The sequence below is a fragment of the Simochromis diagramma genome, unplaced genomic scaffold (genome assembly GCF_900408965.1).
Source record: "Simochromis diagramma unplaced genomic scaffold, fSimDia1.1 OVJJ01000079.1, whole genome shotgun sequence".
NCBI classification, from domain to species: Eukaryota; Metazoa; Chordata; class Actinopteri; order Cichliformes; family Cichlidae; genus Simochromis; species Simochromis diagramma.
The window spans coordinates 1,698,457-1,711,780 of NW_024387075.1; positions in this window are offsets into that span (position 1 = coordinate 1,698,457).

Here is a 13,324-nt window from a genome sequence, read left to right on the forward strand (position 1 = left end):
CAGCAGCCTAGTAGGCATGAGAAGCCTTTTTGTTGATTAAGTTTTCTCCTGTTTTTCATGTAGAAAGTTAGGTAAGTGAATTGTCTTTGTTTGGTTTTCATTTTGTGTAGGAAAGCATAGGGACCATTAGGGAATTTTGTTTGTTATTTTTGGCACTGCTCACTGCTGAAGCGAATAAATGGCTGCTTAGCATTTTAGAAGATACTATTGTTTGGGTTCTTGCTTTGGTGGAGTGGGAGTGGGCCAATTTTTTTTGTTGCGTTCAAGACACGTCTAGAAAAAGAACGTAACATAAGTTAACAACTGATAGCTGGATAAAACTACTTTAACTACTACTTTTTCAGGCATTCACACTGGAATACACATATCTGACCTGCATTTACTGTAGCCCAGAAAAACTGAGATCACACTCCCTGATATTAACAAGAACACCAAACTACCAAGAACAGAAAGAACAATGCAAATGGGGCATTGCATTTTGCAATCACTTTAAGAATGTCTTAAATCTCCCACCTGACAAACTGTGATGCTAAGGGAAAATTAAGACAGATCCCCCAAGGAAGGCATACCATGAAAGATACAACTATGAATTCTAGTTTTATGTAGCATGTCCAGGCAAGCAGTTAAAGGACTTTATTATGCTGCACTGAGGTTAATTATGGAGTTCCACAGGGTTCAGTGCTAGGACCAATTCTGTTTACACTATACATGCTTCCCCTAGGCAGCATCATTAGAAGACATAGCATACATTTTCACTGCTATACAGATGACACCCAGCTCTATCTGTCCATGAAGCCAGATAACACACACCAATTAGTTAAACTGCAGGAATGTTTTAAAGACATAAAGACCTGGATGGCCGCTAACTTTCTGCTTCTTAAGACTGCTTTCTTCCATTTGCGCAACATGTCTAAAGTTAGAAATATCCTGTCACTCAGTGACGCTGAAAAACTAGTTCATGCATTTATTACTTCCAGGCTGGACTACTGTAATCCATTATTATCAGGATGTCCAAAAAACTCGCTGAAAAGCCTTCAGTTAATCCAAAATGCTGCAGCAAGAGTACTGACAGGGACTAGAGAGAGAGAGCATATTTCTCCTGTATTGGCTTCCCTTCATTGGCTTCCTGTTAAATCCAGAATTGAATTCAAAATCCTGCTCCTCACATACAAGGTCTTAAATAATCAGGCCCCATCTCATCTTAATGACCTTGTAGTACCATATCACCCTATTAGAGCACTTCGCTCTCGCTCTGCAGGCCTACTTGTTGTTCCTAGAGTATTTAAAAGTAGAATGGGAGGGAGAGCCTTCAGTTTTCAGGCCCCTCTTCTGTGGAACCAGCTTCCAGTTTGGATTCGGGAGACAGACACTATCTCTACTTTCAAGATTAGGCTTAAAACTTTCCTTTTTGCTAAAGCATATAATTAGGGCTGGACCAGGTGACCCTGAATCCTCCCTTAGTTATGTTGCAATAGACGTAGGCTGCCGGGGATTCCCATGATGCATTGAGTTTTTCCTTTCCAGTCACCTTTCTCACTCACTATGTGTTAATAGACTTCTCTGCATTGAATCATATCTGTTATTAACTTCTGTCTCTCTTCCACAGCATGTCTTTTATCCTGTCTTCCTTCTCTCACCCCAACCGGTCGCAGCAGATGGCCCCGCCCCTCCCTGAGCCTGGTTCTGCTGGAGGTTTCTTCCTGTTAAAAGGGAGTTTTTCCTTCCCACTGTCGCCAAAGTGCTTGCTCATAGGGGGTCATATGATTGTTGGGTTTTTCTCTGTATCTATGAAGCGCCTTGAGGTGACTTTTGTTGTGATTTGGCGCTATATAAATAAAATTGAATTGAATTGAATTGCAAATCGTAATAATCACTGAACTACTGCACATCTTGTTGTATTTATGTTTACTTTTATGTTCATTTTGCCATTAATTGAATCTGGGGTGGTTTGATTTTCCCGTTTTTTTTGTGATATACGACATCTGTCCAGTCAGTCTATTCTAGATTTTCTTGTTGGGATTTGACCTAAAAAAAAATTCTACATTGTTAAATTATGATATTTCATTTTTGAAGTAATTCAGTATTTTAACCTCAGTATAGTCAGACAAACAGACATCAGACAAACTGGATGTTGGGTTGAAATTTGATTCAGTGAGATGTGACTTCATATAATGACAAAATGTTTGCCGATTGGATGTACATAATGTGCAACTTTAGTGTCCTGTCTGATCTGATCTGTCACTCTACTGGATTATAAAATCTGAAAAATATTAAAAATATATACATTTCATTTATTTCTCTAAAGGCATTTATAACCAAAATTCTCATGCTGGGGTTGACTTAGAAGAGCGATCCTTGACTCAGAAGGCTTTTTCGCTGCTGTGTTACGTTTACATGCTGCACACTTAGACTGAAGAATGTCTTGTTTTCTCTACATTGTTTGTATCTTCAAAAGAGTCACTGCTCACCACCCACTCTGTTCTGTCACCGCACATAATTCCATGATGGATGTGTGTGGACAAGCAGAGGATGATGTGAAGTGTCTTTCTGTTAGAAACTGTCAATCACACAGAGATGAACTAAACTGGGAATGAGGGGCAAGTCTTTGGTTTGAAAGTCTGTCTGATATTCTAATTAAAAATGGACAAAAAATAGATGGGCTGCTCATTACTTAACATGCAGCAAAGGATAAAAATAACCAGAGAATATAGGTTTATTTGTTTCTTTAATGGTTAAGATGGATATGGACGATTCATTGATATGCAAAACCCACAAGATATCAAGCTTATCTTTATTCAGCTAATGAATTTCAACAGCAGTCATGATTTTTCTTTTTTATTGTTGCAGAAATAAACCATGCATGTCAGTTCTGTATAGACCTTAAAGATTCATCTAAGATTAGAAGGAAACTGTCTTTACGTTGCTTTTAAAAATACGATTCTAAAACAAAATCCTCAGAGGAAATGGGCTGGATCGTCTTGTTTTGCTGCTCCATTTCCCTTGTTGCGTTAAAGCAGCAGCACACAAGGTGATTACAAAACTGGTGTTCTTTAAGTAAATTGATGCTCTGCTGAAGTGACAACAACTTGTGAACTGAGATGACTGAATTCCAGAAACAAATAATCTCAGTGCTACAGCTTCAGTTTACCATTTCCTTTTCTTACCCTGATGTGTTTTGACACACAAACCTTCATTAATGCACCACATGTTTGCTATCCTCCTCCTTATATAGAGATTAAGCTCATATGGGAGGTTCAATGCAATGTTAATGCACTGAACAACAGTAGACAAAATGAATAACAATAGTACAAGCATGCATACTGTAGATAGATAGATGTAGATAGATGTGGCAGAAACTTTCCTGGAAACAAAAATAGAGAGGGAGGAAGAAGTATCAGAAATAAACGAGGTGAGCCTTCGAAGCCTGTGCACTAGAGGACTTATTTCTGAAAATTCTCGACATAGCAAGCTGTACCATGGATGGAGAAAAACTCGCTGAGAGAAAATTCCACATCGTGATGTGCTGAAACCTCTACTTTGCACGTCTCAAGTCGTCAGCCTAAACTAGCTTTAAAGGCATTGCTCCATTAGTCTATTGTATAAGATGTGAGTAGGAGTTAATATGAGTTCTCCGAGGAAAAGAGGCCATCATAAACCCCTGCTGACATGCCAAGCTATTTTTATTTCCCTCTCCAATTGTACGAGTGTTCAGCACAGCATGAGCTTTACAAGCCACCGTCAAAAAGCATGAAAAAAAAGAAAGAAAAATGATTGGGAGGGTGAAAGAAGACAAAGAAGAAGAAAGAAGACACTGAAAAAATAAAGGAAAAAGTGTTGTCAAGTCTACACACACACACACACACACACACACACACACACACATATGTATATATATATATATATATATATATATATATATATATTGTGATGAACAAATGAGAAAAACTTGCTTAAAAAATTAATTCAAATTTCTAGCAACTGCATCAGTGCTCGTTGTCTTGCTGGAAAATGAGAAAAAGTTTGGATGCAGCAGAGTTCCTGCGTGACCCACAGGCAGCATTTCTGCCTAGCAGGGTGAGCTGTCCCCAGGGTAGACTTCATCTTTCAAAACTCTGCCAGAGACATTGGAGAGAGGGAAAGGATGACGGGCAGAGGAGGTCTTCAGCTACCAAAGAGTGATGGGTGATGTCAGAAGGGTGCAGTCAAGCACATGCAGCCCCTGGCTCTGCTGGGACAGTGTCTACGTCTCGGTGGCAAGATGTGCCTTGCATATCATCCAAAGAGATCACCACTTTCTGTCTATGTTCAGACGCCTAAGAAACTTTGCTGACTCACAGAAGAACTCAGTCTTTTAAATGTCAGTATGCAACTGTCTACACCATAGTTGTCAAACTCTGGCCCGCGGGCCAAATTTGGCCCACAGCCTAATTACATTTGTACTTATTTTCAAAAGTAATTAATTACTTTACATTAATTAATTAATTACATTACAACCTGAAGAGGTGATAAAGCGATAGATCTTTCAGCCCAATTCTACTTTTTCTGCATAATCCATCATACAAAATGTAATCAAATGGAAAAGTCTCTTTTTTTTAACTTGTTTTATCAGTTTTAATCTTTTAACTTTATGCATCAAGCAAAAATTTAATTATATGCAACATTCTCTGACTTGAATAAATTAGTTTAACATTTAAACCTATTTTCTACACATTCCAGCACATAAAATAAAATATTTTTTGTGTTTACACTCACTCTTTCAAATAGATGCAAGTAAAACACAGCAGAAAATAAATAAATTCAAAGACTAGCGGTCCTTTTGCTCTATTTTCACCTGTAAAGCAGGACTGGGGGTAGGCGGAGGTTTACCCTGGTGCAGGTGTGCCGCGGTCAGTTGAAGAATCCGCGAGTTTCTCTGTGAATTTCCCATTACGTCGTTGCGCACTCGGTGCTTGCTTGGAAGTTTAGGGGTTTTTTTTCACTGTAAAAAGTTTTCTTCCCACGCACAACGGATGCTAATGTTTTTGTCACTTTTTATGGAATCAAACTCAAAGTAAGGTCAATACTTCCACGCTTTAAACATGCTGCACGCTCATACTTGCTCCCACAATCGATATATGATCCATTGTTGATCTGCACACAGCTGTTGTCACCAACGTCGCACTCGCTTACGTCACTGTCATTAGACATTCTCGCAAAAAAATCACGGTTTTAGTAACGCAGTAACGCAGCGTTCCTACGGGAAAGTAACGGTAATCTAATTACCGATTTTGCAATAGTAATCCCTTACTTTACTCGTTACTTGAAAAAAGTAATCAGATTACAGTAATGCGTTACAAGTAATGCGTTACTGCCCATCTCTGTATACAGCTAATATATATATTGTTTAGTATTAAGCTTTGCTTGTTCCATATTCAGTTTTTCAGCAAAACTTGTTTGAGTCCATAAGAAAAGATTCATTCTTAAATCTGGAGGAAGATTTTTTTTTCAATAAATATTAATGTTAGCCCACGACCTTGTTCCAGTTTTGAATTTTGGCCCACTGTGTATATGAGTTTGACACCTCTGGTCTACACTATATTTTTAAATGTATATCTTTCACTGGTCTGTGAAATGCATAGATAAAATTGCAGGGCTGCTGCTAAACCAATAGTTTACCACCTGAGGGTCAAAAACAACTATCAGTTTGAATAATAATTTAAGGGATTTGAATACTTTTGAAGTTCTGTTGCATAGCCGTCCAGCATGTCCTTCAAAAAATGGTTTGCAGTCTTTCAACAGAGTGACCCATTTATCTATCTCTCTGCACATAAAAGTAATACTGGCAACAGTCTGTTCCTATGTGACGCTAACCTTCTTGTGCTCTCTGGCGGTCATCCAGAAATTATCTGTCATGTTCCTGAAAAACGTACTTGTTGCTTGGTTCCCGAGTTTGACTCCTGTGAAATGAACTTTTATTATAAAAAAAATAAACTCGACATTGGTCTCTGAATCCTGTGTTTGAGTCTTCAAATCTCTGGCATTATGACAATGACAATGACCCTGAAAATAGACTGTAAATAGACTGATTCCTCCATATTGTTTGTTTTTTTTTTACTTTGCTTGAGCACTCCAAGCACTTTATACCATGAGCCTCATTCAAACAAACATTTATATGAATACATTTTCTGTGCCTGAGTGCTTTCTATCCAACATTCACAGATGATTGCAGATTAATGATGATTTCCCAGAGAATTTATCAGGAGCAATTAAGGGTCCAGTATCTTGCCCAAGGATATTATGACCAGTGTTGGTCAAGTTACTTGAAAAAAGTAATCAGTAACTAATTACTGATTACTTCCCCCAAAAAGTAATTCCGTTACTTTACTGATTGCTTGTTTTCAAAAGTAATTAATTACTTAGTTACTTAGTTACTTACAATGTTATCCATTGTTGATCTGCACAAAGCTGTTGTCACAAACGTCGCACTCGCTTACGTCACTGTCATGAGACATTCTAGCAAAAAATCACGGTTTTAGTAACGCAGTAACGCAGCGTTCCTACAGGAAAGTAACGGTAATCTAATTACCGTTTTTGCAATAGTAATCCCTTACTTTACTCGTTACTTGAAAGAAGTAATTGGATTACAGTAACGCGTTACAAGTAACGCGTTACTTCCCATCTCTGATTATGACACACCGAATAGAGCAGCCAGAGATAAAACCACTAACCTTAGAGTTAGTAGGCAACATACCACAGCCATCCAATGCTGTGTTTGAAGTGTGTTTGGAAATTCCAGCTAAACCACTTGCTTGTTGCTCAGCTGTTTTGCTGATTCATCCAAACATCCTGACCTCGTCCAAAGAGGATTTTGATGCACTTCCTTCTTTGCCCCTGATGGATGACAACTATGTGGCTTTGCCACTTGAATGCAAAGATAACCTAAAAGACTAATGCAGTTTTCTCTTTTTGAAGCGTTAAGAATGGTCTTAAATATTCAGCTTCTTTAAATAAAAGGAAATAAATCAGGTGAATTTTAATTTACACTGATGATATTTTAGAGAGAGAGAGAGAGAGAGAATGTGGAGGGTAAAGGTAACAGTGGTCCCAGTGGTAACTGGAGCACTCGGTGCAGTGATTCCCAAGCTACGCGAGTAGCTCCAGCAGATCCCAGGAACAACATCCAAGATCTCTGTCCAGAAGAGCGGAGTCCTAGGAACAGCTTTTTTTTTTTTTTTAAAGCAGGTCTTACCCAGCCTAGAATTTAAAAGACAGTATGAAACCCATCTGGTGTACCTGTGTGGTGTGGATTGATACTATAAGATAATATGGCAGCTTGAGCCTGGGGAGAAAGAAAATACATTCACATACACTTAAACACACACAGAGTGACAGTGTTCATGTTTTAGATGCAAATTATGTTAAAAAACAATGACAAAAACAATGAAAAAACTTTTTGAAATAAAGTTTCTACTCAGAAAATCCACATGCATTCAGACTGTGACATCCTGCAGTTACAGAGCAGAAGGTGACTGGAGGGAGGAAGAATCACATGTGGAGCTTTGGCAATACCACTAGAAGCCCTCTTTCTTTCTCTCCACACACACACACACACACACACACACACACACAAAGCACATACTCACACGATATGTTTCTTAGTGCCCTCTACATGATGGAAACCGCAGATGTCTCTTATGCCCTGATGATTGCTGCAAGTGGTCCTTTTCAAGCTGGGAAACAAATGTTGCCAGGGTCACTGAATCATGAAGGTCATGTGATGCATCATTCAGTTCCCTTCTGTCACAGTGACCTAACTGCACCCCGCTTCAGTACTAAAGACAATCTGCAATAATTCGAAGTTTTTTTGTCGTTGTTGTTGGGTTTTGTTCCTAGTATTCTGTCAGAGGCAGGAGACTTTCTTCTTGGTCTGATTTCTTTCTTTCTTCTTGGTCTGAAGACTCTTGTCATGGAAAATGTCGCTATTAAACAGCAAAAAGGAAAAAAAGAAAGGATGGATTCTGCAGGCAATGATATTCTTTGTCCTATTTTTAACTATGACATTAAGCAATTTGAGTCTGAAATGATAAGTGCACGGGTCTTACTTACTTTGAATTTGAATCTGAATTAATGTCATTTATAAAAAATAATGCAATAAAACAACTTTAAAAAAGGTAAGTGCTAAACTTACATAAGCCAGCCTGTCAGAGTTCACTTGTGCAGGATGTAAAATAGTAACAAAAGTGCATCCATTAGTAAATCATAGCTTTCACTGCTAATGATGTACTGGTTGTAGAAGTATCCTTAAGTATGTGCTGCACATGGCAGCCCAAGGGAAATCTGTGAGGTGAGGTAATACAGTTGGAAGTTGTAATTAAATAATTTTTAATATTTAAGAGAGTTTAAAAGCTACTGCTTTTGTTAACAAACCCACAGAGAATATCATCCACCTCTGCAGTGCTTTCAAACTTTAATTTTGGCTTACTGAGTTGGTTTTATTGCATCACATCACATACAGCATTAGCGACGGGCTGAAGGAAGATCATGTAATTGGTAAAGAACAAAAGATTTTTTTTACAGAAATTGATGAAGGCTAATACAGAGATAAAAGGACAGTGATTCATACTGGACTGACATACCACCTCAGTGCTTGTTGTCTAATTAGGCCATTTCTTGTTGTTGTGAACATTATTGGTTGCTTACTGACATTCAAAGCAATATCTGTAAATACACTTGGAAGGACAGAGTAGCAGCATTGTGGTACTTTTGGCAAAATGAGAAAAGTGCAATATTTTGTGCAATTATACATAAAGATTTCCAATAACTCTAAAACAACAAATGAGTAACACATGATTTTCTGTTGCGCTATGGTGGCCTCATATTATTTAGAATTATTCCAAGACCACAGTGGCAAGTGCAGCTTCTGCACTTCTTCTTGGAATCTCTTCTGTTGTTGTCATTAAATTATGTACTATTAAATAATGATGTGTGATGGAGGAATTTTACATAATCCTTCCTTAGCAATTGCAAATAGCAAGGAAACACCTTACTACACACAAAACTGTGTCATTGTCAAATTGTACATAAATGATCAAAAGAAAAAGTATTTGCCCCATCAGTTATAGATAGATTAGTATTACTGCTGCAGATGGTTGAGCTGGACTTCATTTTAAATACTTTATATTTTGTTTATTTCACAGAGGTTTCATATGGTAGTGGTTTACATAGTCACTCAGCAAGTGAAATAATCCTGGTTTGGTCCCACGAGGAGACATGAATCCCTCCTTGGGAAAGGGCATCTGCTGTAAAGTTCTGCAAAATCAAATGTTCAGAGCTGTGGTGACTGCTTGTAAATGAGAGAGCAACTGAAAGTAGCATTCTGTTTAATCTTTAGTACTAAATCATATTCTAAAAAAAAAATAAAATTTTTGTAATCTCCTTGTCCTGTGTGGATGACAAATCTCTAAATAAATAGCTTTTAATTAGCAGATCTACAAATTCATTAAAAAACAAAATTCTATTCACCCAAATATAATTTATTCGAATATGTAAATACATTATACTATAATTTATTATATATTTGATCTCATGTATTTAATTTTTTTTTGAATTAAACGTACAGGGAGTGCAGAATTATTAGGCAAGTTGTATTTTTGAGGAATAATTTTATTATTGAACAACAACCATGTTCTCAATGAACCCAAAAAACTCATTAATATCAAAGCTGAATGTTTTTGGAAGTAGTTTTTAGTTTGTTTTTAGTTTTAGCTATTTTAGGGGGATATCTGTGTGTGCAGGTGACTATTACTGTGCATAATTATTAGGCAACTTAACAAAAAACAAATATATACCCATTTCAATTATTTATTTTTACCAGTGAAACCAATATAACATCTCCACATTCACAAATATACATTTCTGACATTCAAAAACAAAACAAAAACAAATCAGCGACCAATAGAGCCACCTTTCTTTGCAAGGACACTCAAAAGCCTGCCATCCATGGATTCTGTCAGTGTTTTGATCTGTTCACCATCAACATTGCGTGCGGCAGCAACCACAGCCTCCCAGACACTGTTCAGAGAGGTGTACTGTTTTCCCTCCTTGTAAATCTCACATTTGATGATGGACCACAGGTTCTCAATGGGGTTCAGATCAGGTGAACAAGGAGGGCATGTCATTAGTTTTTCTTCTTTTATACCCTTTCTTGCCAGCCACGCTGTGGAGTACTTGGACGCGTGTGATGGAGCATTGTCCTGCATGAAAATCATGTTTTTCTTGAAGGATGCAGACTTCTTCCTGTCCCACTGCTTGAAGAAGGTGTCTTCCAGAAACTGGCAGTAGGACTGGGAGTTGAGCTTGACTCCATCCTCAACCCGAAAAGGCCCCACAAGCTCATCTTTGATGATACCAGCCCAAACCAGTACTCCACCTCCACCTTGCTGGCGTCTGAGTGGGACTGGAGCTCTCTGCCCTTTACCAATCCAGCCACGGGCCCATCCATCTGGCCCATCAAGACTCACTCTCATTTCATCAGTCCATAAAACCTTAGAAAAATCAGTCTTGAGATATTTCTTGGCCCAGTCTTGACGTTTCAGCTTGTGTGTCTTGTTCAGTGGTGGTCGTCTTTCAGCCTTTCTTACCTTGGCCATGTCTCTGAGTATTGCACACCTTGTGCTTTTGGGCACTCCAGTGATGTTGCAGCTCTGAAATATGGCCAAACTGGTGGCAAGTGGCATCTTGGCAGCTGCACGCTTGACTTTTCTCAGTTCATGGGCAGTTATTTTGCGCCTTGGTTTTTCCACACGCTTCTTGCGACCCTGTTGACTATTTTGAATGAAATGCTTGATTGTTCGATGATCACGCTTCAGAAGCTTTGCAATTTTGAGACTGCTGCATCCCTCTGCAAGATATCTCACTATTTTTGACTTTTCTGAGCCTGTCAAGTCCTTCTTTTGACCCATTTTGCCAAAGGAAAGGATGTTGCCTAATAATTATGCACACCTGATATAGGGTGTTGATGTCATTAGACCACACCCCTTCTCATTACAGAGATGCACATCACCTAATACCTATGCTTAATTGGTAGTAGGCTTTCGAGCCTATACAGCTTGGAGTAAGACAACATGCATGAAGAGGATGATGTGGACAAAATACTCATTTGCCTAATAATTCTGCACTCCCTGTATTTTTAAGACAAAAGGACTCAAAGCTGAATTAAAAGACTTGAGCCCTGTGTGACATGGTAACTGCCAATATCTACATGGGGATTCAAAATTTAATGAAAAATGAAAGTCTTGATCGTGGCTCAAGAGTTGGGAGTTGGGAGTTCGCCTTGTAATCGGAAGGTTGCCGGTTCGAGCCCCGGCTCGGACAGTCTCGGTCGTTGTGTCCTTGGGCAAGACACTTCACCCGTTGCCTACTGGTGGTGTTCAGAGGGCCCGGTGGCGCCAGTGTTCGGCAGCCTCGCCCCAGGGGTGCTGTGGCTACAATGTAGCTTGCCATCACCAGTGTGTGAATGGGTGGATGACTGAATGTAGTGTAAAGCGCTTTGGGGTCCTTAGGGACTAGTAAAGCGGTATACAAATACAGGCCATTTACCATAGCCACACAGATGGCTAAACTTTGTTTGGTCAGATATGTTATTGATATTATTATTATTTATATTATTGATATTTATATTATTATATTCAAAGGGCTAGAGGAGAGCCTGTTCAATTTGCCTGTTTATTAAACCTGACATGTTCATACGGTGGCCCTGAGAGGCCATTTGGACTGCAACTTAAGAAAACACCAGCAATGAGGAAAAAAAAGCTGCAAAAGCACACAAAACACAATGGAAATAGGAAAAAAGAAAACAGAAATAGAAAAAAACAAAACTGGTAATAGGAAAAAACAGATTTCCAAAAGCACAAGGGAAGTGTTTCTGGGGAGACAAAAACCCAATGGACCAGTTGCAGGAACCAATACCTGCTAGGTAAGTGTGTTTTTAATCTATTGGTTCATATAATACTGATGACGGATTTTTAGGCTAATAGTCAGGCTAACACACTTACCTCTCATCTTTTCTTTCTTCACAAAACCGATAGATCCTCCACTTCTTTTCACTGTCTCCCAGCACAATTCTTAGCATATTTTGGTCATTGAAAATCCTCTCTATATCATCAGGAATTTTGTTAGTGCGCTAAGGGAGTCACTAGAAAGCTTCACAATATACTTTCCATACAAAACGCAACTCATAACTGATCTCAAAGCAGTGAAAGCAGAGCTATTGGTCTTCCGTCAAAGACCAGAAATTTCTATAATGTACATGATATTACAGTTTGACAAGCTAAAGCCTTTAATAATGGGACACAGACACATTTTCAAAACAGTGGACTGATTTCAGTGGGATTGTAGTGAAGTGGGAATAATTCTGCTTCCAGAGACAATAGCATTCTGGGACCACAAGACAGCAGTACAGTGATATCCACCCTTTACAATACAGTTAAGGATGGATGCAAACGGGCACAGAAGAAGCTTTATTACAGAATGATATCTGAGATCAGAAGATATGTCTATTTTTTAGATTTTAATAGAGAAACAGAACTTGGATTGCTTACCCCACTGACGGTACCCCACTGCAAGACTGTAAAGCCAATCTTGCTTGTTAACCTCTTAGTAATAACATTTTCTTCATGAAAAGTACTTTCCTAATGATTATTGGATGGTTGAAGTGTTTGAATCTTCTTTCTGCACAAGATTTACCTGAAGAAGAAATGGGGAGAATAGTAACTGTAAAGAACATACAGTCAACAAACGATCCATCCTTATTTAACTGCACTTTAGCCAAACCCATGACCTAAGCATTCTACTAATACCACACTTACTTGCACTGACTTACACCTAATTAAGTAAATATAGACTCATCATCGGGCAATTTCAGAATATATTTGTTCATGCATTTATGCAAGTCTCTTTTAAATGTTATAAATAGTAAGGATGCGGGTTCTTTTAACTTGACTGCATATTACGGGTAATTTTTTTCTCTGCGCACTAACTAATCATTTATATGTTGATGATTTGTTTCATGGTATGCTTAACCTAATCTAAAGTTCCTAATAAAGCTTTGATAATACATATTTAAAAATCCAAATATTTGATTCTAATTAGTAACAGCGTAAAGCATAATAAAAAATGAATTATTAATTATTAAATGCATCAGTCAACAGACCATTTACCATTTCTGAGTAAAAAAATCACATCAAGGATCAGATCTGGTTTTCCATTTTCACATCTAATAGATACCTTTATTACTGTATCTGCCCGTATTACAGTATTAGTCACGCTTTTGTGCTTCAGTACAGAT